The following is a 26,871-nucleotide window of genomic DNA, read 5'->3' as shown; positions in this document are numbered from 1 at the left end:
TTTCAGTATGCAGACTGTATATGCTTTACCACTGAGCCATAGCCCTCCCCAACAAAATGTCAAGATGTAATGTTGTTTGAATCAGGAGCCTTGTGTATCAGAGCACTGATTGCCTGATCCCTGTCGGAATATGACCTCATTTTTGTGACAGGTGTGGGGTACTCACTATTGTACTAGTGGGAAGCATTTTAATTTAGGTAGATGCATAGCAGAGGAAAGTAGCTTCTACCTGTTAGATTTACTGCTGGATATAATGGTTCAAAGGCTGGGGCTGGGTCCCTGCCCTATGCCAGACATAAGAGAATTACACATGAGTTGTGGATTCTTCTCAGTTCCTGTATGTGTAGTGCCTAAGTAGTGTCAGAACTGTGGTGCATATGTAGACAGGGCTTCTCCCCGTGTCATTTTCCCAACCCTCAAACAGCCTGGATGGGAGCTGTACTGATTAACTTACGTGTATCCCAAAGACACAGGGTAGGGGCTCAGACACAACCTGCATCCTCCATAATGTGTGAATAGATGATAGTACTTAAAAGGAAGCCAAACTGTAAAAAGTCAAGTTCGTTATAAATTGGTTATACTGAATTTTAATGCTATTTCACAAGATACTTCTGTACTTCAAGAAATGAGGCTACCTGAACATTTATTACATTAGGAATTTTAACACATTTGGTCATTCTCAGCAAAATAAGCGTTGATCATTGTAATGAGACGCGACAATCATGTTTCAAATGAGACATTCTGATTGTAATGTCAAGATGTAGTGTGGTTTGAATCAGGAGCCTTGTGTATTAGAGCACTGATTGCCTGTTCGCTGTTTTTCAGGTAGGATAAGGTGGTTGTGTATCTCTGTGCATATATGTGGAGATTCAGCCCTCCACATACACACTGACTATTGATTCTTGAAGGACTCTTGCTGTGGCACTTCTAGTTTTTTGTATCTTCTGAACATCTTCTGGTCCTGTCCATACAACGACCATTTCCCCTGTCTCCGCAGTGGTCATTCCATCTCCCCTGCTGCTAGGGTGGGAGAAGGGATGCCAGTCTCCAGGTGTTACCTGATAATTACAGCTCATCTTCAGACTGCAGAAATCAGTTCTGGAGAAATTGGATGCTTTTGAGAGTAGTCTCTATGGCATTGTACCCCACTGAGGTCCCTGTCCTCCCCAGGCTCCATTCCTAAGTCTCCAGGAGCTTCCCAACCTAGATCTGGCAACTCTTATCCCCCAATCCCCCGCTGATGGCCATGGGGAATCTGGTAACTCTAGGAAGGGGCTTTTTCATTTTTTTTTAAATCAGCAATTGAATATTGTTATAACAATCCATGTATCACAACACTCAACAATCTCAGGTACCAAGTCACCATGGCACTTAGGAATTTCATGGTGGCACCTAGTATTTTCAGCGCTGATTTTATTGTAGTGTCTTTTGGCAAACCTCAAGTCATTCAAAGTACAAAACTCATTTCACATCAGTGTTGCATAGCATAAAAATGCATGTCCATTAAGGTTTTGACATGTTATTTGTACGTTAACTTTATATCCTATAGTGGTGGATGAATTTATTTCTTAACCAGTTGCTTCAATCAAATGGAGCTTTTTAAAGCTGTAATGAAATTATGAGAAATTTAGGGAGATGTTAGCTTAAGTTTAGCAGGAAGTTTTTGTTGTAGTGATGGCAACCAGCATTGGGGAGGGATTGTGGCTCAGTGGTAGAGCATCTGCATGGCACACAGAAAGACCCAATTCAATTGCCAACCTCTCCAGCTAAAAGGATGAAGTTGTATGTGGTGTGAATAACCTAACCTGAGACCATGGAGAGCCATTTGCCAGTCTGAGAAGATAATAACGGCTTTGATGGACCAGGAGTCTGATTCATTAAAGGCAGCTTCATGTGTGTTGCTTCTTTATATACTTATGCTTATGACACTGCATGTGAAGATCTTTGAGTTAGGCTTTCTGATAGCAGTACTTACAAAAGTGCAGCTATTAAAATATGAAACCCTGAAGGCTGAAAAATGAGTCTGGGTTCTAAAGTTTGTGGCCAGCTCCTTAAGCCAAAAGAAAAGTTGTCAGGACTTGGTGTATCAAGTTCCCTAAATTCTCATCTTGTATTAGGAAAAGTTTATAGCCTCTTTTGTTGCAGAGATATATGGGAAAAGGTATATCATTGCAATAAAATGTTCTAGACATTTACATTTTTAAAAATGGGAATTCAGAAAGCTGGGTATTCAGAGAAATCTGATTCATGGAAACTGTGTGAAACTGTTAGTTGTGTCAAATGAGGTTCTCATCTTCCAGTAATATAGCTCAGTATCTCTGATAAGTGTATATGAAATATTGCTATTGAACTACTACTTGGCTATACACCAAGAGTCTGGTTCATTTCCATCAGGAGGGTGTTCTGTAAGATTTTGCTGTCTATAGGATTTTGCTGTGTTGAATCATGAATGGAGCTAAAACGGTAGCAGGGGTCCTATGATTTGGTTGAGCAATAATTGTTATAGTCTGGGAACTAATAGCTTGCGTTTTATGATGAAATATACTTCTTAGTTTTGAGTCTAAGGAGTTCCGTGTCTCAGCTGGAGGATATTGCTGTACAAAAATGGGGAACTCATTGTAAAATGATACTGAGGATGTTAAAAATAGGTGTTGGGAAATTTCTGTTGGGAAGACAGCTTCCGTTTTTCAAAACTTTTATTATATTCTTCAGGTTGGCTTAACTCATTTAGATTTCTTGTTGACAATTAACTGAAGTTAATGCAGGTGTATTTCTGCAAGTGACTTCCTCATTTGATTTGGTGTGATTTTTACGTTTTATATATATAGATCGAAGGTAAGTTTTTTCAAACTCATCTAGGTGTGAAATTTTAAAAAGGGTTTTTCATACCTTCTCTGTATCCTCTCTTGTCCCAGTAGTGGATGCAGGAAAAGGGTTGAGCTATCTTGAATTAATGGGCTGGATCCAACCAAGGAGGGAGGGGTGATTTTATACCTAATTTTGTTTTCTTAAATCCCTCTGTATACTATTTCTAGGGGTCCTTGTACCCCAAGAGCAGCATTTAAAGTGACATTTTGGGCATGCAAAGTCTCTGTGTGGGTTTCTGGTCAGACTGGCCAATAAGGCCATTGGGAAGTCCTGGAGGACTGATTGCTGAGGTGCATGCCTCTCCTCACCCCAAGTGCAGGGTGGTCTCTGCCAAATTTGGGGTGAACAAGCAGCCAACACTCTGAGAGAGCCAGCTTTTGCTTCTTCCCCACCTCTGCAGGGGGCGGGTGGGTGAGCTGGAGGCAGGACACTTTCCAGGGTTGTTTTTGCTTCTAGTCTCCTCCTACCCATGATGCGTCCTTAATTGTTGCTCACAGACCATACTATTTTACTTAGTGGTGCTGCAGTTTCTGAGGTACATAGTTTTACAGGAACTGATTCTGAGTGCTTCATTTGTTGCTATTGTGGTCATGTTCATGTAAGCATATTCCACATACTGCAGCTTTTATTAATTGCCTGTGACATTTTTGGTGACAAAGCAGCACAGCTTCCCCATCTATCATTTTATTGCTAATTTTAATTTGTAACCATTCTTCATGGCTGCTTGCTGCCCAGCCCAGTACATAACTGTAGCACTTCATTGTTCATCCATCAAAGTCTGAAAGAAGTAGATTTCTTTCTGTCACTTAGGAATCGTTTAATTTAACTTTTAAAACAATGTCGATGGCTGAACATTCTCCATACTTTGTAAAGCTAAAGTGCCTTAAATAAGCCATTATGAGCTGTAGGAGAGCCAGTGTGGTGTCGTGGTTAAGTGTGCGGACTCTTATCTGGGAGCACCGGGTTTGATTCCCCACTCCTCCACTTGCACTTGCTGGAATGGCCTTGGGTCAGTCATAGCTCTCGCAGGAGTTGTCCTTGAAAAGGCAGCTTCTGGGAGAGCTCTCTCGGCCCCACCCACCTCACAGGGTGTCTGTTGTGGGGGAGGAAGGGAAAGGAGATTGTAAGCCACTCTGAATCTCTGATTCAGAGAGAAGGGCGGGGTATAAAATCTGCAGTCTTCTTCTATCATTCCCTCTTCCCCTACTTTCTCTGAAGCACTGTGCTATTTTATCCATTATGTAAGGAAAAATGTTGCACTACAGGTTTTGGACTGAGACCAGGCCTAGTGGTTGTTTCATGGTAAATGTGAAATGAGATTAGATCATACTTTAACTCCCATCTACACCCACTTTGGTTTTTCTGATAAACTGAAAAGGTATAGAATGGGAAATTATAGAAATTACTGTATACTCTAAATAAGTGAAAAAAGTAACAGTAAAAGTACCTCTTTCCTGACACGAGCCTTAGGAAGTATGTCTTGCTGTCCATTTCCCAAGTATCAAACAATGGCAAGCTTCAAGTTGTTCATGAATGTCCACACCTCTACTTTTAACTTGCATTGTCTCAGTGAAATGACATTACAGCAACTACCGGTATAAGCTAAGCCTTCATAATGAAATATATGCAACAGTAATATAGGCAGTTGGGCATATTGGCATAATCCTTCCATGGATTTTTTCATAAGTGAATGTAGCCTTGCCTCTGTTGGACCATGGCAAAAAAAGTGTTCTATAAAAGTTGTTCGTCATGCAGGAGACATTTTACAAGATCTGAGTTCTTGTCACAGTCTTAATTGCTTACAATTATTTATTTTATTTTGTTAATTTTATTTGGTTTATATTCCGCCCTGTCCCTCAAGTGGGCTCAGGTGGCTCACAACAAGATAGCAATAAATAGTAAAATCATGAAAACATTAACTATTCCATCTGGATAAAAAACAATCCCTAATGGCGGTTTAATAATTTCTAGCTACAGCGCCTGCTGTGACAATGTCATGTGTTTATCAGAAGTGAATCAGCTCCCCCCCCCCCCCAACACCTTTATTTTTGAAGTGCTGGATCATGATTTCAGTAAGTGATGGGAACAGGGGTTTTTTTTTGTTTTTCTACAGAATTTTTTAGCAATATTGTTATATAAAAAAAAACTTGACATGAATGCAACTGTAGCTTTACTTAACAAAGAAAACTGAACAAAGAAAGGCTAATGCTCCTTTGTTGTTTAAGCCTGGACCAGTTTTTCCTGAAAATGGCTGTTCTCATATTTGCTCAGCATTGTTTGTAAATACTGTGAAACCCCCAAATTTATCTGCTGAGCACTCCAGTCCGCTTATTCACTTACCATTTGCTTCCTTGAATAGGACTTTCCTGTCTATTGCTGTATAATTTTAACCCTGCTGAGCAATTTGTATAGGCAAGTGAAAGAAATTGCTTCTTTTGGAACCTCTGTGGGTAGGAGCTTGTGTTTCTTCAGTTGGGATAGGAAGCAGCTCTATTCAGCAGCGCTTTCTGATGTATATATTTTAGAGACTTTATGACTTCATTTTAATCACTTAAAATATGATATCTCCTGTAAATGGATTTATAGACAGGAAGGCCACGTAACTTGGCCTGCTAAGAAAGTTCATAGTTTTAGTTCTAATGAAGCAGGTAATCTCAAAATGCAATCCTTTTAAAAACGGGATTTTCATTGCTGCCTACATATTAGATTCTGCTGCTGCAAGTTCAGTTCACATTTAAGAAATAAAGAATGTTCTGAATTCAAGCCCTATTTTTATTTAAGTCATATCAGTTGATAGGTCCTAAGACATTCCAAACTTATCAAATAGATTTGAGTTCCTGAATCACAATCTTATGAAAATTGTTATTAAATAGGAATTATATAAAATAATATTTAATCTGCATTAGCTTATTTAATAAGTGAACTTTGTTCTGTTGTGGAATGTAAGCTGATTAACAGCACTGTGTATTGAACATTCCATTTCACATTAGTTCTATAAATAGTAGGTAGCTATTATTCAAACAACCAAAGCTGAAGGGCCATAAGTAATTCTGTGGGGATTTACTTGGAATAATATGTTCCTGTGTGTATATGCATACAGATGCATTCAAAGAAGTTATGAAAGGTCGTCATGGAGTTTACAGAGCTGGGCAGGTACAGTGACAGAGGTCAGAACTCTGCATGACACTGAATAAAGAAAAGAAGATGGCAGATGGGAGGCTACAGTAAAATTTCTGAAGCATAGATAAGTCCCTCATATCTTGCACTCATATTTTCTTGCATTTTTTTTGCCACCCTCTACTTCCTGCTGTATTCACTCATTCTGGGCCCTCTTGCCATATTGTGTGCTGGAACTATATCACAATTGTCGACTTGTCCCTTTCATTGGGGATTTTCCCAGAGGGGCTAAAGAAGCGGTGATCTGCCGCTTTTAAAGAAACCAACATTGGACCCTGTGGTCTTGGCCAACTACCATCCAGTTTTGAACCTTTCGTTCTTGGGTAATGTGGTTGAGAAAGTGGTGGCTGAGCAGTTTCAGGCTTTCCTTGTGGTGTCCTTCAGGGGGCAATTCTCTCACCAAGGATATTCAACATCTATATATGCCCCCTTGCCCAGTTAATCCGAGGTTTTGGGCTGGGTTGTCACCAATATGCAGATGACACCCAGCTCTTTCTGTAAATGAAGGGCCATCCAGGCTTTGCCCCAGATCATCTGGCTATGTCATGCTCTGGGGTGCAGGCAGGGAGCGAGACTCAGTCCCAGGCAGGGTATGAGCTGAAGAGCAGAGTAGGAACCGATAGCAAACAGTGTCCAGACACACCAACCGTAAGCCAAGTCGTTCATAGCCGGGAGTTCAGGAGCCAAGGGATCAGGTTTCAAAGCCAGCCGGGGGTAGATGCAGGTCACACGATTGGAGGAGTTGCTTCCACGGGGGAGTCTGCCCAGAGCAGGGAGCTAAATGGCTTGCCGCTGCTGTTTCCAATTAACAAGCAGTCAGCTCTTGTTTGAATTCAGGGCTAAGAGAGCGACTCGTTCTCATACATGCTTCCTGACATCACAGGGCCAAACTCTGCTGAAGCCTCTTTCACAGACAGGCCATCCTTGGGGGGTGAGTCGGGGGAGCTTTGTGCTTGTGGCCATTCTACTTCATGGAATGAGGGTGGCAGTGGCCAAGTGTCAGTTTCTTCTGAGGGCTCAGCCACTGTGCTGTCAGAGGGCCCAGCTGCTGGTTCTGTGGCAACCAGCAGCTCTTCTGCATCATCACCCATGACAGGCTGAGGCTTTGGGAGCCATCGCTGGATGGTTGCAATAGACCCAGTTGAAGCTTAATCCAACTAAGATGGAGGTCCTGAACCTTGGCCGAGGTGGAGTAGAATCGGGTATCCAGCTCCCAGTCCTGGACAGTGCATTACTTGCACCAGCCCAGAAGGTGAAGAGCTTGGGAGCAATGTTCCCTCTAAGCTGCAGAGTCTTGTGAGCAAAAATTCGACTTTGTGAGCTATTGGCGTTAAAGTTGTGAGCTGCTGCATAAATTAGTGTGGTGTGATCTAGAGTCATCCTTCCTGAGCTAAGACAAAAATGTGTGAGCTGGAGGCTAAAAATATGTGAGCTAACTCATGCTAACTCAGCTTAGAGGGAACACTGCTTGGGAGTGACCTTAGATGCCTCCCTTTCTATGGAGGTCCAGGTCACTGCAGTTGCCAGACCTGCCTTTTACCATCTTCAGCAGATCAGGCAGCTAGCACCCTATCTCTCCCCTCAGGACTTGGCCACAGTGACCCATTCAATGGTCACATCCAGCTTGGATTACTGTAACTTGCTCTACACAGGCTTGGCCTTGGGGCTAATCTGGAAACTCCAGCTGGTGCAAAGCGCAGTGGCGCGTTTGCTAATTGCATTACCTGATCAGGCAAGCATATGGTCAGAGCTGCACCAATTGTACTGGCTACCTATTGAGTACCGGATTCACTTCAAGATTTTGGTACTGACATTTAAAGCCCTGCATGGCCTGGAACCGATATATCTGAGGGACCGCCTCTCCCCATATCTGCCCTGAAGAACTTGACATTCCGTTAATCATCATCTGCTGGTTGCCCCTGCCCAAAGGACATCTGTCTTGCCTCAACTAGAGTCAGGGCTTTTTCTGCCCTGGCTCTGGCCTGATGAAACATGCTTCCATTGGAGACTAGGGCCCTACCTGAGTTATTATCTTTTCTCAGGGCCTGTAAACAGAGCTGTTCCGCCAGGCCTTCATATGAGGTAGTGGACGCCCATAGTATATTGAGTCTGGCCTCCTTGTCACATCATTCCATCTTTTATCGGGGCCCATTGGATCATCATTGGTTCCAGCTCTGTTTGCACTATGGCATGATTAGTTCTCTTCCACCTAAAATTGAGTAATTTTATTGTTTTAATTGTTTCTTTACTTCTAATTTTATTCTCTGTTGTTATTATCTAACTCTGCTGTGATTCACCTTAAGCCCACTTGCGGGATAGGGCGGACTAGAAATTAACATAAATAAATATTGGGGGTCTGTGGCATGGATATATAAACTGAACTGTGAATGAGAAGCAGTGAGCTTCTGGAAAAGGGACAAGAACTCATTCCCTCCAGAGTGCTGTTTTGTTTCTGGGACAGATAAAAAGGTTATGTGGTGTTTTTATACAGTGAACACATTCCTGTGTGTCCTCATATGCTTTGCTGTTCTCCTAATGCTGTATGAATGAATGAATCTGGGTATAAAGTTGCAATAACAGTTCACAGGAAGACACTGCAATTTGTAATTGTGGTGCTGGACCACCTTACATCCACACTCATCAAGAAAACAAGGTATTCAAAAACATTTGCTGGCAACTTCTGTCTTTGTTAATTCTGACAGCAGCGATATTAATAATTTAATCAAGAGCACCTGCATATCCAGCATGCATATGTGCCGTCATCTGTCTCTACTGCACTGCAGCATTCTTTTTGTCCAAGGCCAAAGGTACACACCTAGAAACACAAACAACAGTGGAGTCAGTGTTCAGTCTTTTTGGACACAATCTCTAATCATAGTTATGATGTCTGTGGTGAAGCAATCATGAATTAATGGCGTTTCTCAGAGTCTGAAAATGATTCTTCTATTTGGCTGTGTACTAGGCTTCTCCAAATGCTATGGGAAAGATGAGCTCCTGTTTGTCTAGATAGCGGACAAATGGAAATTTATCAATTCCCTCCCCCCTTCCAAATTTGATGCTGGGTTAAGATATGAAGGAGGACCATCTTGAATCCTTTATTTGAAGGTGTGGCTTGGTTTGGGATTTATAGACTGATTTTCTAATAAGTACACAAAGCACCCATTTTCATACTCTTCTAACAATATGGCAATCACTGGACTGTAGGCTGGTTCCAACAAAAAAGAAATCCAGCAAACAGAAGGATTTCAGCCCATGCCACCTCACTCCTGTTGGAGCCCCAAATGCTGTCAGTGAGAGGGAGAAGCAAGAAATCTTTCCATTAACAAACTTTGTATTGGATCCAAGCCTATATGTGTATCAGACAGAACTGAGCTAATTCTTGTGAGTTCTGATTTTTCTGTTGAAATTTAAAATTCAGTAAGTGGTACTTTTTTGTAGACTGTATAAGCATAAAGCACAAAGATCAAAAGGGGTTCTTATCTTTTTGCTTTAGCCTTGTGGGTCATTTGGATTGAAGAACCTTCCCCAGGCATGGGTAGAAAACCTTAGTGAGTATAACTCCTTAGCTTCTGAGATTAAGATAAGAACATAAGAGAAGCCATGTTAGATCAGGCCAATGGCCCATCCAGTCCAACATTCTGTGTCACACAGCGGCCAAATATATATATATATATATATATATATATATATATATATATATATATATATATATATATATATATATATATATATATATATATATATATATATATATATATATATACACATACACACACACACTGTGGCTAATAGCCACTGATGGACCTCTGCTCCATATTTTTATCTAACCCCTTCTTGAAGGTGGCTATGCTTGTGGACGCCACCACCTCCTGTGGCAGTGAATTCCACATGTTAATCACCCTTTGGGTGAAGAAGTACTTCCTTTTATCCGTTTTAACCTGTCTGCTCAGCAATTTAATCGAATGCCCACGAGTTCTTGTATTGTGAGAAAGGGAGAAAAGTACTTCTTTCTCTACTTTCTCCATCCCATGCATTATCTTGTAAACTTCTATCATGTCACCCCTCAGTCGACGTTTCTCCAAGCTAAAGAGCCCTAAGCGTTTCAACCTTTCTTCATAGGGAAGGTGTTCCAGCCCTTTAATCATTTTAGTTGCCCTTTTCTGAACTTTCTCCAATGCTATAATATCCTTTTTGAGGTGCGGCGACCAGAACTGCACACAGTACTCCAAATGAGACCGCACCATCGATTTATACAGAGGCATTATGATACTGGCTGATTTGTTTTCAATTCCCTTCCTAATAATTCCCAGCATGGCGTTGGCCTTTTTTATTGCAAACGCACACTGTCTTGACATTTTCAGTGAATTATCTACCATGACCCCAAGATCTCTCTCTTGGTCTGTCTCTGCCAGTTCACACCCCATCAACTTGTATTTGTAGCTGGGATTCTTGGCCCCAATGTGCATTACTTTGCACTTGGCCACATTGAACCGCATCTGCCACGTTGACGCCCACTCACCCAGCCTCAACAGATCCCTTTGGAGTTCCTCACAATCCTCTCTGGTTCTCACCACCCTGAACAATTTAGTGTCATCCGCAAATTTGGCCACTTCACTGCTCACTCCCAACTCTAAATCATTTATGAACAAGTTAAAGAGGATGGGACCCAGTACCGAGCCCTGCGGCACCCCACTGCTTAACGTCCTCCACTGCGAAGACTGCCCATTTATACTCACTCTCTGCTTCCTATTACTCAGCCAGTTTTTGATCCACAAGAGGACCTGTATTAAGTATCCTCTCTAAGCAGCACTCCAGGAACTGCTCAGTTTCATGAAGCTTCAAAACCAGCTTTTGTATTACTGTATTAATGCTATTACCTGTGGCATGTGTAGAAAAGCCCTCTTGAATAATTTACCTATACATAGTTTGGAATGGAAAGCCAGGAGAGTTGGAGCCTATTGATCTCCTCAGCCAGGCCATTTCACAAGGCAGAGACCACAGTGGAGAAGGCATGTGTATGGGCAGCTGCTGTTCTTGCCCATTTGCAGGTTGGCACTTGCAGAAGGCCCTGCTCTAGTGAGCAAAGTTGTCTTGGCAGAGCATAGGGAGAGAGATGGTCTCAGAGATATGAGGGACCACGGTCATGAAGAGCTTTGTATGTGATAGGCAGTACCTTAAATTGAGGCCGATAACTGATGGGCAGTCAGTGGAGTAACTTCAAAATGGGAGTAATACATGTGCTCCATCTAGCTCCCAATAATAGCTGAGGCACAGCATTCTGCACCAAGTTTCCAAATTGATTTTGAGGGGAGACCAGTGTAATCTAGTCACAGTGTTACTATGATTTGATTTGATTTGATTTATTTGACTTGATGAATTGCTCCATCCTGGCTAGTGCCGGGCTCTGGTTGATGTACACCAATATATAATAGACATATACATTTAAACCAGTTAAACTAAAAGCAAACGATAAACCCCAATGAAGTCCTATTAAAATTCTTCTAGTTCACACTGCTGGATGTTGCATGGGGGGTGGCTCTAGAGGGGCGGAGAAGAGTGGGTGCCAGCTCAGCAACCGTTGCTGCTCTTAATTGAAAACCTGGTGGAACATCTTTGCCTTACAGGCCCTGTGGAGCTGTAGAAGATCTTGCAGGGCCCTGGTGTCATCTGGCAGAGAATTCCACTAGGTTGGGGCCAGGACCGGGAAAGCTCTGGCCCTCATTGAGGACAGCCAGACATCTTTGGGATGTGGTGTAGATCCATATGTCCAAATCAGTGATATTAAAGTATATATTTTGGGCTAGGCTAAGTTGGAAGGAAGCCTTTTTTGCAATTGCATTAACTTGCTTCTCTAGCAATAATGTTTCGGTCCAATATAACTACAGGGTTCTTAGCTGTGTCAGCTAAGATAAGGAGCATAACATCCTTCAAGACTTCCACTTTCCTAGCCATCATTAATTCTATCTTCACAGGGTTTAGTTTCAATTTGTTCATCCTTAGCCATTTAACCACAGCAGCTAGGCAGTGATTTAGGACCTCCACTGCATCCCCAGGAGAGATGGGTAAGGATATATATAACTGTATCATCTGCATATTTATGACAGATAACCCCCAAACTACCAATGATTTGTCCTAAGGACTTTACATAGAGATTGAAGACCATGATGAATAGGATTGCACCCTGTGGAACTCCATAGGATAAATTCACCACTGATAACTGGTCTCCAGTGGCAATTCTTTGGGCCAGGTCTGAGAGGAAGCATTTGAACTAGTTCAATGCACAACCCTGATGTCCACTTTTGCCTCCATGTGCCTTAAGAAATGGCATAGTCCACTATATAAAAGTCAGCAGATAAATCCAGTAGGATCAACAAGGAGGCCTAACCTTTGTCTATAGTTAGATAGAGCTTGTCAGTTAAAACCAGAATAAAACTCTGTCCTATAGCCCAGTCTGAAAGCATACCAACAAGGGTCTAGAGTGGGGGTGTCAAACATGTGGCCTGAGGGCTGGATCAGGCCCCCTGGAGGGCTGCTGTCAGTCCCACAAGCAACTCACTGTCATCTGCTTTCTTATCCCTTTCACTTCCTTCTGCGTCACGGTTTGCTTTGCCAGGTTTGCTCAATTGCACAGGAGCTACAGAGCAAAGCTTCTATTTTCTCCTTTGGGTGACCAGCACATGAAGCAGCTTATGTATAAAAGCTCACAATGTCTAGCCATTTCATGTTTTCTCCTGGTTTTAGGTTCAAAGCATTGACCATGAGAGTTCTGTAATGAATGTCAATAAATCAAAAGTAGGTTTGCTACTTACAGACACATACCTGAACAGCATGCTTAAGATTGCTACAGCACAGACATTGTCTCCAGATTTTGATGCAATAATTCAGAGCAAGAGGTGTCAGTTACAGAAACTGTTAAATAAACCGAATATTGCAAGAGTGCTAATCTTTTAAGCATATTTCATTTTTTAAAAAATCTTTAATTATGTTTGTCTGTGTCCTTTATAAAGTTTTTATTTCTGCTACCTGGCAATACATTTTATGACACACACTAGTAATAATGCCCAGTATGGGGAGAAATAGAACAGGCACTAGAAATTTGCTGTCATGGTCTGGGGGTGAGGCTGGAGAGGGAAGGGAAAGGTAGAGGAAGGTAAGTTGTGTTGAGAAGGCAGCTGTAACCATCAACATACTTTTATCTGCCCCTCTGACTTCGGCTTTCCATCTCCTCTCTCCTCCCTGCAGCCTCCATCTAGGAAAAGGACAGTCTTTCTCCACAGTGGGGACCAAAGCAGTTTACATCATTTTCCTCTCCCCCTTTTGACCTGCATAACAATCCTGTAAGGTAGATTAGGCTGAAAATATGAGGGTGATTCCAAATCACCCAGTCAACTTCCATAGTAGGAATCTATGTCTGGCAGATCCTGCTCTGAAGTGATCTCACATCACGGTGGCTATCATTTGGGGGGGGGGGGGTTGCTGCTGAAAAGGAGCAACAGCCAGGCCTACTTAAGTCATGCCAGATGGCATGAAGTCACCCAGAGGGTGCTGTCAGGCTAGCGTAGGAAACCTCCAAATGGAGGCTGAAGATCTCCTGGTATCACAACTGAACTCCAGACAACAGATATCTCTCCCCATCCTGGAGAAAATAACTGCTTTGGAGGGTGGGTCCCCAGCTGGAGCTTCTCCCCTCCCCAAAGTGTAGCTTCCATAGACTCCACCACAAAATCTCCAGGAGTTTTCCAACCAGGAGCTGGCAAATGTAGTTAGGAGTGGCCCCAATAAGCCTTGAACTGACAGAACCAAGTTGGTTGGCTAGCAGCAGGCACTGAAAGTGAAGGCAGCTTCCTCAATGGCCCAGTCCTAAACACAGGATGCCATATTCTCTCTCCTTTTCTCTCGCTTTCACTGTCTTTCTCTGTAGACTATAACATTGTTGTTCTGCTAGGAAGGGATACCATTTTTTTAGTCTATGTCTCTCTGGCTGTTTGGTTCCCCCAGAGGAGGAGGGGGAGGAGCCCCAGCCTATTGAGGGAAGGCTTTTTGTGATTGTTTCCCCCCTCCTCCTCCCTCAGCCAATTGAGGGAAAGCTTTCTGTGGCAGTTTCCCTCCTCCCTCTATCAGCCAATATAGGGAAGGCGGTCTTTCTCTCCTCTGTGAAACAGTGCCTCAGTCTTCAGACAATGGAATGCAACAGAGCTTGTGTGGTGGTTCATGCACATCCCTCATAGGGTGGCCAGACCGTCCCGGTCTCCCGGGACATTCCCGGTTCTGGCCACCCAATCCCGGCTCCCGGGCTGCCTATACCGGGACCATTAAAGGTCCCGGTTTAGCCAGCCCCGGAGGCGGTGGGCCGCGGGCGCCGGCGGGGAAGGCGGCGAGTGAGGGAGGGAGCGTCCCTGCACGTGCGCAGGGCGGCTCCCTCCCTCACTCGCGGCCTTCCCCGCCCACGCGCGGGGCCCGGCGGCGGTGGCGGCGGAGGCCTCTCCGCGGCCTTCGCTGGTCGCTGGAGGCCCTCCAGAGACTCTGGAGGGCCTCCAGCGACCAGCGTCGAACAGCTGAGGCCTTTCCGCGGCCTCCGCTGGTCCCTGGAGGCCCTCCAGAGTCTCTGGAGGGCCTCCAGGGACCAGCGGAGGCCGCGGAGAGGCTGCGGCGCGACCAGCGCTGAACAGCTGAGGCCTCTCTGCGGCCTCCGCTGGTCCCTGGAGGCCCTCCAGAGACTCTGGAGGGCCTCCAGCGACCAGCGGAGGCCGCAGAGAGGCCGCGGAGCGGCCGTCGCTGGTCCCGGGAGGCCCTCCAGAGACTCTGGAGGGCCTCCAGCGACCAGCGCCGGCCAGCTGAGGCCTTTCCGCGGCCTCCGCTGGTCCCTGGAGGCCCTCCAGCTGGTCGCTGGAGGCCCTCCAGCGACTCTGGAGGGCCTCCAGTGACCAGCGCCGGCCAGCTGAGGCCTTTCCGCGGCCTCTGCTGGTCCCTGGAGGCCCTCCAGAGACTCTGGAGGGCCTCCAGCGACCAGCGCCGGCCAGCCGAGGCCGCGGAGAGGCCGGCGCTGGTCCCTGGAGGCCCTCCAGAGACCAGCGCAGGCCCTCCCCGGCCTCCGAAGCCGCCGCCAGCCTCGCCAGCAGCACCAGCCGCCCCCCTGGAAGAAGGTAAGCTGGGACTCTGGGAGGGTGGGGGCTGAAAGCGGGGGGGGCGGCCTTCCTTCCTTCCTTCCTTCCTTCCTTCCTTCCTTCCTTCCTTCCTTCCCTCCCTCCCTCCCTCCCTCCCTCCCTCCTTCCCTCCCTCCCTCCCCCCTCCCTCCTCCCTTCCTTCCCTTCTTCCTTCCTTCCTTCCCTCCCTCCCTCCCTCCCTCCTTCCTTCCTTCCTTCCTTCCTTCCTTCCTTCCTTCCTTCCTTCCTTCCTTCCTTCCTTCCTTCCTTCCTTCCTTCCTTCCTTCCTTCCTTCCTTCCTTCCTTCCTTCCTTCCTTCCTTCCCTCCCTCCCTCCTCCCTTCCCTCCTTTCTTCCTTCCCTCCCTCCCTTTGTGTTTGTGTCTTCTGGTGCAATTTTGTTCTCAGATCCTGTATTTACTTCATCAGTATATGGGATAAGGCACTTTCTCAACTGTGCTGCATAATGCAGCCTATTTATTTTGTCCTGTTTGCTCTGTTGGCTCTATCTGCGCCACCTTCATCACTTTCGGGGTGTGGATCCCCCAGTGGGGTGGTCTCGCGACTCCCTCCGCCGGCTGTTTCTGATAGCCCTGCACCCCCTCTTTCATTTGATATGTGTCCCGTGCGGATGCCACCCTCCCGCCGGGAGATGCCGCAAAATGAGCCCCCTTGAGGCTTATGGCGGCAGGGCTCGGGGGAAGCGAGCTAGACTGCTGTTCTTTTGAGGGGTCATAGAGTGTTTCGAGCCCGTCCCTGTGGCATCGGTCCCATCGTTGTGGGGCCCAGGGGGCCGGCGCAGCGGCACGCTGAAGCAGCCTGTCGGTCACTTCCGGGTTCCTGTCCTGCATCTCGACCTGTGTTATTAGTGACAGGCTGCTTCGGCGTGCCGCTGGTGGAGAGTGGCGCAGAGTAGAGCAGGCATCGCCGGACAGGACATGGGTGCTGCTTTGTCACACAGGGAGCAGCCAACAGGGAGGGCTCCATTGTCGTGCACCGTGTTGTTTCTGGGCAGTGAGGGGTGGGGGTATTCCTCTGACCCCTCAGGGCCCAGAAACAATGCGGGGCGGCTTTCAGTCCTGGGCACTCTCTGATTTCGGGGAGCACCCAGGACTGAGAGCGCTGTTGTTTCTGGGCACTGAAGGGCCAGGGAAATTCCTCCGACTCCTCAGCGCCCAGAAACAGCCCTCCCCCAAGGGCTGGCGCCCCAGGCAACCGCCGAATGTTGCCTAGTCGATGCACCGTCTCTGCTTGGGAGGCCTCAGCGAAATCTGTGGACGCAGGGCATGAGGAGAGGAGGCGCCTTGTGGCGCCCAAAGACCAGGTGGGGCCCCAGGCAGCCGCCTACTTCCACATGCTGGCCTGCTGCGGCAAGCTGTGGTTTGCTGCTTCATTAATGAGCCTAAAAGGAGCTCCTGTGTTCTTCATATGATCCTTGCTCCCCCCTTCTGTTCTGTGTGAAAAGGAATTGTTTGCCTCTACCTCTGAACTGGCAAAGTATGATTTGTGCTTTTCCACAGTTTGGAATCTTCTTCTGAAGAGGGAGCACAAGTTGGGATTTGCCACTTCAGATGTAATCACAGTCTGTGCTTTTCTGTGAAGAGGCTTTTAATAGTTCTGTGAAATACCATGTTTGAAACCTTATATCATTGTATCCTTTCTATCTAGTGTATAATTCTTGTTCCCTGGTAAGTATATGAATGAGTTAGGTTGTGACATGCCACGTGCTAAAGAAGATTTAATTAGCTAGAAGTGCAGCCATTCCCTTGGGAAAATATTCCTAATATCTTACTCCTCAATTTGCCAGAAATGGGGTGTAAACTGTACCATACAATCTTTTCATTGTGCTCTACTGAAATTACTATCTATGAGAACAGAAGCACAGAAAATAAATGTGTTCTGGTAATATATACAGAACCAAAGTATGACTTACAAATTGACTGCTATTCAGAGTAGGATTTGCATGAATCTTGCTTTAGAAATTCACCGTCTTGTGCCCTTATAGGTTCCAATACACATGCCATATATAGTAGCTGCATTTGCTTTAGGCATGTTCCAAAAAGGTGTGCCTATATTTTTGTCATAAATGGCATGTACTTGAATCCTTTATAATACAATTTATGATATGTGATCTTTATTTATTTTGTTCAGTTTCTGTTTTCCTCAAGGGCTTTGGTAACAAATTAAAATCAAAATGCACAACGCAAAATTCCTAATTAAATTAGGGATGCTACCTCTGAGGACCCCCCAATTTCGCAGGTTCCAGCTCATCAGCAGGGGGATGCCCTACCTCAAGGGCAAAACACTCCCCCCCCTCCTATGGGTGCTGAGCTTGCCTGCCCTTCAGGTGGCAAATTGCAGTGCAGACACATGTGGCATCTGCTCTTTCCAAATGGGGGTGGGGGGTGGGCACCAGCTCCTGCTCTGCAAGAGGCAAGCTCGCCACTTGGCAGGGCAGGTGCATATGGCCCTCACTTTTCTTGTCAGCCATTTAAAGGGAATGTCCCCTTTAAATTGTTGGGGGGAAGTGGGAGGTACATGCGTTGCATCCAGGATGTGATGGCACTGCATCCAGGATGCTCCCCTCCTGTAACACCCCCCCCCCCAAATCCCCCTGCTAGGGAGGAGGTGGAACCTGGCAACCCTAAATTAAATATAATTCTTCACATTTATTATATATTTCTACATTATGTTGTAGGCTCAAGGTGACTTGGGTACAAAGGCTTAATCCTTACTGTTGAATGCCAGCCCCAAGAGGAAAACTTAACATGTCTTCTGGAAAACAGTTTCCCGCGTTTCAGTGTACTATTAAACAAATTTCCCAAGCCTCGTGATTTAAAAAAAGAAATGAAAAGTGGTTCCTCTTGTTACATTATGGCTGCATAAATTGAATTGGCCGTTTTAAAATTCCATTATGCTATTACCTAGCATAGTCATATGGAAACTTAAAATGTATGAGCGTACACAAATCCTGAATATTTCGAGAAATTGAAGTACGGTATGTGTATTACACCCTGCCAAATAACCATCATTTATTAATTTTGTGGGAAAATATATTAAGCACAGTATATTACCAATTTAAAATACGTTATTGAACGTTTGTTGCAACAGTGGCTACTTTTTATTTTTTTTAAAATCTGGTGGCATTTTTAATACCTTAAGCTTCAAAAATATTTTTAAAATATTTTCCTTCCAACCTACTTGCTGTGGCTGTTTCTTGTGTTACTATCAAATGAACCTCCCCAAATGCTGCTCCAGGGAGACAAGGAACCCTTGCAAACTGCATGAGAGAGAGATATGGGGTTTGTAGGAGGAAGTGGGAATGGGTAGAAATTACCCTACCCCTTCCATTACTGGAAAGTTTAGTCTGGATTCAACCTGTGTGTGGTTTCTGAGTTCTGAGGTTGAGGCTCTTCAACCTCAGCCCTGCAGGAAAAATACATGCAGATTAGCTCCCAGTCAACCAGGTCCTGCTGTAGCTTCCATAGTGCTGGTAAATTGCTTTAACAGCAGAAAGGACAACATTATCAACAAAGCCTTTCTGTACTTTAGTAATTAGGCTGAAGGGACAAAGGGAGGGGAGCAATTTCTATAATGGAATGGCTGTGCGCTGACCTATGCTGCTGGAAATAAATTCCTTGGCTGAACATGTGCTCAGAGGCATTGTACTTTCTAATTATGTTGGCAAGAAAAGTATGTGTGAAAAAAGAATGTTATATTCTATGAAGATCTCCTGGAAGAGTGGAGTTGGGGGAGAAAGTAGATTTTTTTTGGAACAGAATACATAGTAACCTTGCTGTAAATTCTGTGTCAAATTACATATTGCATTTTATTTTGTGTTCATTCTAAAATATTATTTTTGTAAATTCATCTGATGGGTCTGCATCTTCTAGGAGAAGATGGAGGGGAGAGCTCTTGAACGTCAAGAGCAGGTTCTGTTAGAACTCTCTCAGCTCCACCTACAGGGTATCTGTTGTTGGAAAGGGAAGGGAAGGGAAGGGAGATTGTAAGCCGCTCTGAGACTCCTTCAGGTAGTGAAAGGTGGGGTATAAATCCAGCTTCTCTTCTTTAACTTCATCCTGCCTTTGTTTATTTACTTCATTTATATTCCACTCTTCTTGTGGAGGTTCAAGGCAGATTATGAATAGTGCTGAGCAGCGCTGAGAATTAGTGGGGATGTGGACATGTACATAGCCACCGCTCCAGCACTTCCAGCATAAACCCAGAAGTGATGATACTGCTTTGGGGCAACATTCTAGGATCCTGCTGAAATACTATGGTAAATCTGTAGTATTTCAGTGGAATCCTAGAGCATTGCTCTGGCTTTACATAATTTCTGGGTTTGCACTGGGAACATTGTCGGAGTGATGGTGACTCCCTTTTTTCTCCTGCTTCCCTTTCAAGTGGTAGTGGAGGACTGGGGATGCTGGGCTGGAGGTTTCCATAACAATTCAGTCAGGCAGCATAAGCCATCCAATAAACAATGTAAGAGGACTAGAATAATAGAATCATAGCATTGGAGAGGATTTCCAGGGTAATCTAATCCATCTAGCACAATGCAGGAAACTCACAAACACCTCCCACCCCACAGCCCCAGTGACCCCTGTTCCATGCCCAGGATCCCTCGCCAAACTGGCCTGAAGAAAAATTGCTTCCTGGCCCCCAAGTGGTGAACAGCATTTACCTGGTCATGTAAGAAAGGCCATTGGAACTAAGCACTGATGCAACCCTTCCTGTCCTCTTTCTCATGATCCGCTTAAGCTCACAGAATCAGCATTGCTGTCAGATGACCATCTAGCCTCTGTTTAAACACATCCAAAGAGGGAGAGCCCACCACCTCCTGAAGAGGACAGAATTAGGATGACAGTAAAAGCAAGGTGATACATAGAGTAACCACAGCAAGAAAGGATTTGGAGAGAAAAGGCTCCAAACCAACTTGTTTCTCATCGGGCGGGAGGTGGGGGGGGATGTATTTTAGAAGAAAATATGTCGTTTGGCTCTCAGTTTTGTTTTTAATAATAAACAGATTTTCACCAAAATGTAGGTTGTATCATAGTTTTCATGCAAATATTTTACAGAATCTTGGTTTGTTGTTGTTCATTTGCAATCAAGCCCGACTCTTACCCCATGGACCAAGTCACGCCAGGCCCTCCTGTCTTCCACCATCCTCCAAAGTCTGTTCACATTCATGTTAGTTACATCAGTAACTCTGTCCAGCCATCTCATCTTTTGCCATTCCCTTCTTTTGCCTTCTGTCTTTCCTAGCATCAGGGTCTTCTCCGGTGAGTGCTCCCTTCTCATTTGGTGGCCAAAGTATTAGGACTTCGGCACCTGACCTTCCAGGGAACAGTCAGGGTTGATTTCCCTTAGGACTGACTGATGTGATCTTCTTGCAGTCCAAGGGACTCTCAAGATTCTTCTCCAGCACCACAATTCGAAAGCATCTCTGCGCTCGGCCTTCCTTTTCATCCAACTCTCACAGCACATAGTAATAGATAGTAACAGTTATAGGTATCAGTTTGTAAATGATAACTAGAAAATGCCTGCTTCCATAAACAAATATTTGCAAAATCTTAGTTGTATAGGAATGTTTGGCTGACATCAGGGCCCTGCAGAATCTTATGCAATTCCGCAGGGCCTGTAAGACAGAGATATTCTGCCAGGCTTTCAAGAAGGACAGCAATGGTTGCTGAACTGGCACCTCATTCCTCCACCCCTCTGAGCTCCAGTGTGATGGAACAGAATAAATTCATAGGGCACCATCGGGGAGTTTGTAAGATGTAGGATGTTTTAGTTTGAATGTTTTAATAGGTTTTAAACTTATGGATTTTGTTACTACTGATGTACATTGCCAGAGCGCCGTGTTAACCAGGATGGGGCAATTAATTAAGTTCAATTAATAATGATGATGATAATGATGATAGTAGATGTCTTGACACCTTTGTAATATTGAAAACTGAAAACCAGTAAATTTATACTAGGTATTGTTAATTAGAAAAAGATGGGGGAAACCTGGGATCTGGGGAACCTGCACATATGAGTGGTCTGTGCTTCACATAGCAATTGTATTTACTTTGGGCACAGCAGTATTTCTTGCAGTAAAACCATAACACACATCCTAGGTTATGGAAAGTGCCTTCAAGTTACAACTGATTTATGGTGATTCCGTAGGGTTTTCAAGTCAACAGATGTTCAGAGATGGTTTGGTATTGCCTGCTTTTCTGTAGTGATACTGAACTAACTTCCTTGGTGGTTTCTCATCCAAGTACTAATCACTTCTGAGATCTGATGACACTGGGCTATCCAGGATACATCCTTAAAAACTTATAAATGTACGAGGCTGCCATTGTGAGTTGGACCATTTGTTAATAGAGCAGAGTTCTTACATCTCCAAAAGCCATGTCTTGCTTGGTTCTCAAGCAGAGGTCTTTCCTACCCCCGCTACCTACTTCTGCATGCAGAGCTTATTTATTTGTTTTTGTCTTGGGGGAGATAAGGCCCAGTCAAGGCTCCTAGACTGTATAAACAGCTGCCCAATGATGCCTTTCATTCACACTTTTACACAGTTGCTATATGAAATGCTTGTTCAACATTCTCAAGAAATAGGGTTGCTGTGTAAAATGTAGAGCTGCTGAAAGACATGTGGGTAAAAGTACTACATAGTGTGGCTCAGGTAATTGGACTAGGAGCTACAGCTGCCTGCTGCATCTCTTGTTGCTGCCACATCAATGTCATCTTCCCCCTCCTAATCAAAATACGTTACTTTTGCAAATGTCTCCATGGATCATTATATCTTCGCCTTTTCTTGTGCTACCCTTCTTAACTGTTGAACAGATCATGTGGCTCATTTTCGCCTTTGTCTTATTCAGATTGCAAGCCCTGCAGAGTGCCTAGGCCATGCTCTCATCCTATTCAGTGCTTCGCATGGTGGTTCTAAGTAAATGAAGGGCATCAAGGCAAATAGAGTTTACTGCTCACATTAAAATGCTTAGTAGAAAGTGAAGTATTTTTTTCCAAGCTCCACTTTTTCTGTATTTTTTAGATTAATATTTGTACATATCTATGACAGCTAATTAAAAAAAATCTTTTCAGCATCCTAGGCTTTAGATCTGTTGAGTTATAAACTGAGTGTTTTTAAACCCCATATATTGCTTACTTTTAAAAATCCAGTAATGCTTACTACAAAAATCGCTGTTACTGAAATTTACATAAATGTCTCTATTTCTTTAGAAATGGTGGTTGCTAAGCCAGTTTGGTGTAGTGGTTAAGTGTGTGGACTCTTATCTGAGAGAACCGGGTTTGATTCCCCACTCCTCCACTTGCACCTGCTGGAATGGCCTTGGGTCAGCCATAGCTCAAGCAGAGGTTGTCCTTGAAAGGGCAGCTGCTGGGAGAGCCCTCTCCAGCCCCACCCACCTCACAGGGTGTCTGTTGTGGGGGAGGAAGGGAAAGGAGATTGTGAGCCGCTCTGAGACTCTTCGGAGTGGAGGGCGGGATATAAATCCAATATAAAAATAAAATTTCTTAATCAAGTTATAAATGTTACAGTGTCTTGATACCTGCAAGCTTTAGTGAGGTAATTGAAACATAGAAAGAATAATTTGATTTTGTGAACTGTAGGGGAAATATTGTTGAAAACCTGTTTATAAGATTAAAATAATTTAAGTAACTTGCGTGAGTTGTCTGTGGCTAGATTTCAACACCCTTGTTTCTGAAATCTCCTGAATTAAGATGGTTTCTTAGGTAAAATAATTGCTTTTTTTAACAGTAAAGATTTCACGACCACTGTATTCATATAATGTGAATGAATTCAGGTTCATTCATATGAAGCCTGATTTGTTTGCTTATGCATTACGTCTCTTTGGAGAAAGACTTCCTAAGTCTGTGATCTAACCATAGTTTATTGTACTAGAGCAGGGGTGTCAAACATGCAGCCCAGGGGCCAATCAGGCCCCCAAGCAAATCCAAAGTAGGTTTGCAACTTACCGATACACACCTGAACAACACCTGAACAGCATACTCAAGATTGCTACAGCACAGACATTGTTGCCAGTTTTTGATGCAGTAATTCAAAACAAGAGGTGTCAGTTATCAAAGACTGTTAAATAATCAAAATATTGCAAGAGTGCTAATGTTTTAAACATGTTTTATTTTAAGTTTTTTAAAAAACTGTTGTGTTTGTCTGTGTCTGCTACCTGGCATTACATTTTATGACACACATGACCCGGCCTGACAAATCCAGTCCTCATAACAAATTAGTTTGACACCCTTGTACTAGAGAGTTTCAGGTGGTCTAACAAAAACTGTGGTTTGTTTCTTCCCCGCGCTAACATAGAATCCTGATTTGTGGGCAAGAAACAAACCCAATTTGTTAGGTCACCTGCATTCAGATGTCACAACAAATTATGGTTAGATCAAAGACCTCCTTAAACCAGACAATCTTCAGTTTCTGCTCAGCAGCCAAGAGAAGAGGGAGGGTGTACAGAAACCTGGGAATAAATCACGCACATTCCCATCACGATAAAACTTGAACTGAACCAAAATGCTTCTGTTATTAAGTTTGTTTATGTAGTACAGATAATAAAGTGCTTTTTGTTAGAAAGATCCAGAGTGGCAGATGATGTTAATGTTCAGTGTATCCAGTTGCCATAATGAGGAGAGTTAAGGATGAAAACTGGGTTCCCACCTCAAAGATGAACTGTGCAGTTGGCATTAAAATGGCTTTTCTTTTATACTAACTAGCACTGAGTTTTTCCCTCCAAGATTTTTGGAGCCAAAGTTTCCCTGTTTCTGGGTCACTTCTGTGACAAAAGACATCTTTGGACTTAATCTGAATTGAGGAACTCGTAGAATAGTGTAATTCTCTCAGATAAACGATTAAAGTACTGGAAAACACTTCAGCAAATAGCTCAGGTGTTCTTTTACTTTGTTAAAGATCTTCCTTGAATATTGTGATTAGAGTAGGACTATTTCACGGATTCTTCACTAGCAGTTGCTCCACCCCTGGGCTTTTGCTTTTCTTGTAGCAAGCAGCCAATTCCCCACTAGTCACTGTGTGGCTGCATTTTGACTTGCTGCTCCCTCCAATTTCCCTCGCAGCTTCTGAATCACCAAAAAACAAGACCAAGTTACCGTGGGGGAAATTGGAGGGAGCCAAGAGTCAAAATGGAGAGCCGGTAGCAACTGATGAGAGCATGCGTAGACCCATGTTGAAAAAATTGAGCTGAGGCTCTGTGTAACGCCGGGAGAAGGACGCTGATGAAGTGATCGAAACCATGAGGAGTCCTTTCGTAAGCAGTTCCTTCCTTACTCTCTCCGCATCGTTAGGAGTCGGGCTCTTGAGGAAAAAAGCATTCACCCACAACTGAGTCTACTCAAAGGAAGCTGATTTACAGGGCTACTGAAAAGACCTGAAAGACTGTGGGAAAATTCATATGTCGAAAGCTCGGTGTTCCTTAGTTTTGTTTTGTTTAAGTTTCATTTAAGCTTGCACTAAAACGTATTTATACACTTTTCTGTGTAAATTTCATAGCTTCTGGTGGTTTTTCTGTTATTTCCATTGATTACACCGGTTCCAGTTGTTTTGATCAAGAGTCAGAATGTGGCTGCACAGCGACTAGTGGGGAATCGATGGCTTCCTCTGAGGAAAGTAGAAGCCCAGGGGTGGAGTGACTGCTAGTGAGGAATCGGTTTGTGTGTCTAGTCCAGTCAGCAACTGAAACTTTAGCCTGTGCCTGAATTAGAAAAACTTCTTGAAATACTTCAAATAGGCAGGCTTTGAATTCAGCAGGAGCTCACAGGAGCACAGCTCCTGAACCTTTCTGAGGGTTCCACCTCCTCCTCCCCACCTACCTTGTCTATTGAATAGTAGGTGCAGCTGCATAACAATCCCTGGATTAGGAGAGCGGGCGGCCAGCCAGCCACCAGGAGCTTTGCCACATGCCCAGCAGCCCTCATTAATATCTGGAGAAGCCCGCACTACCCTTTCTCCACTTCTTATGTGATTCTGGGCGGCAGGTGGCTTGTTGGCCTTTTGACTGTGTGGGGTGTGTGTGTGGCCAAGGAGAACCCCAGGTGAGTGAAGTCTGCTAGGGCTGGATCTCTAGCCATTCCAAGCAGGCCTCGCTCGCCCAGGGCTCTCCTTTCTTGCATCAGGTTACTTTTGGCTAGTTGGGGGAGGGCAGCATACGCTAATGAGTTATGCTAATGAGCTCCATCAGCTATTTTTCTACAAAATGACCTCTGCAAATAGGGATAGTCCCCCCTCTCCCCAAAAAAATGTTTTTGAGACATCCCAAATAGCATGGTCTTAATTTTATTAACTGGATAGCCCTAGATACCACAATAAACCTGTGTTAAGTAGGATTGTTTAGCTGTAGCTTTCTTGCTAAAACTGGATTTCCATCAGCTCGGCAAAATGCAGCAAGAGCTCCTTCTGTGCCTATGTTTTCTTCATACAGTTTGTCAGAAACAGACTTGTAGAGATTCACAAGTGACAGAAAAGCGAGTCTGTCAATTTAACCTTATTCTTATGGGCCTCAGTAGGAATTGGCAGTTCTGTTGACGGTGATGAGTTCTGGCAATGCACCAAACAAGGAAAGGTATACGTTGTATGTTTGCTGTTACAGACCATAAGCAAGATTTTGTAGCTTTTTAGTCAGGAGATTCTTTGGAAACACTTGAGTCTCTGTCAAGCACACACAAAAAGGCAGAATAACATAGGGTTCTTTTACTTCAGAAATTATAGACACACCTTGCATTTATAAACAAATAAATACTTGAGGTTAAGCAGGAATTGCTGTTGTGACCTTAACTCTAATATAATCCGTACAGTTTGAGATAATGAACCCTTGAGATTTTAAACTCACCTGCCACACAACAGTGTTCTCCATCCCCAACCCCAGCATACTATTGATTTTGGTCCAACCTGCTCCTGTGCTGGTAGTATATATAACTAGAGCACATTTTTCAGCCTATATAAGGACTGTATGAGGAATTTAGTGAGGGAGACAGCAAGCCTCACCAGTCTGCTTGGAATCCTGATGAGGTCTATTCAGTTGAGCTTTTTAAGACTGTAAGAGTAGGGAGAGCACTCAGTTCCGCAGTTACCTGCAAAACCTGTGAAGATGAATTATTAGAACAAGGACAGCAAACCATTAAAAAGAACAAATACAGATTCTCTTAAAATATGCTTATAATCTTAGAATTAACGTCGGTGATACTTAAATGGTAGGCTATGAACCTTTTGGAGCGGCTTCTGATAATGCATGTTGAGGACTATGCCTTGAACTATTAATATGGGACCAACTGTTAAATTCTTATCCCGTGTTCTAGAAATTAGAACAAAATCGTGGGTAAGAGTAACATTGCCAGCTGTTGTTCTGAACATAAAGGGTGTGCTGTTGCTTAAACATTCATGTGTTCCACCCCCACCCCCAGTTGACATTTTCTTTAGATTGGGGTGTGAGCTAGACAAGCACTGAAGCAACTTATTATCTGTGGCCAGTCAACACTGAAGAGTAACAAACTAGAGGGAACTAGAAAGTGTCTTTTTTTAGTATTGCTTTCCTAATCTTTGGAGCTCTTCGTGGTGTTTAGCCAAATGGTTAATAAGCTTACAAAACTACTTGCTAGCTGCTGCCCAACGCTGAGAGTGGCAGGCCCATAAAACAGTCATTACTAATT

General features: G+C 44.1%; 1 protein-coding gene across 3 annotated transcripts in view; it reads left to right on the top strand.

The window, feature by feature from the left end:
* Positions 1 to 26,871, top strand: part of CPEB4 (cytoplasmic polyadenylation element binding protein 4) — a 94,401-nt gene that overhangs the window by 46,251 nt on the left and 21,279 nt on the right. The window lies entirely within an intron of this gene.

This window comes from Heteronotia binoei, chromosome 5 (genome assembly GCF_032191835.1).
Source record: "Heteronotia binoei isolate CCM8104 ecotype False Entrance Well chromosome 5, APGP_CSIRO_Hbin_v1, whole genome shotgun sequence".
Lineage (NCBI taxonomy): Eukaryota > Metazoa > Chordata > Lepidosauria > Squamata > Gekkonidae > Heteronotia > Heteronotia binoei.
Note: the sequence above shows the minus strand (reverse complement) of the source record. Positions and strands in the feature narration are given on the sequence as shown.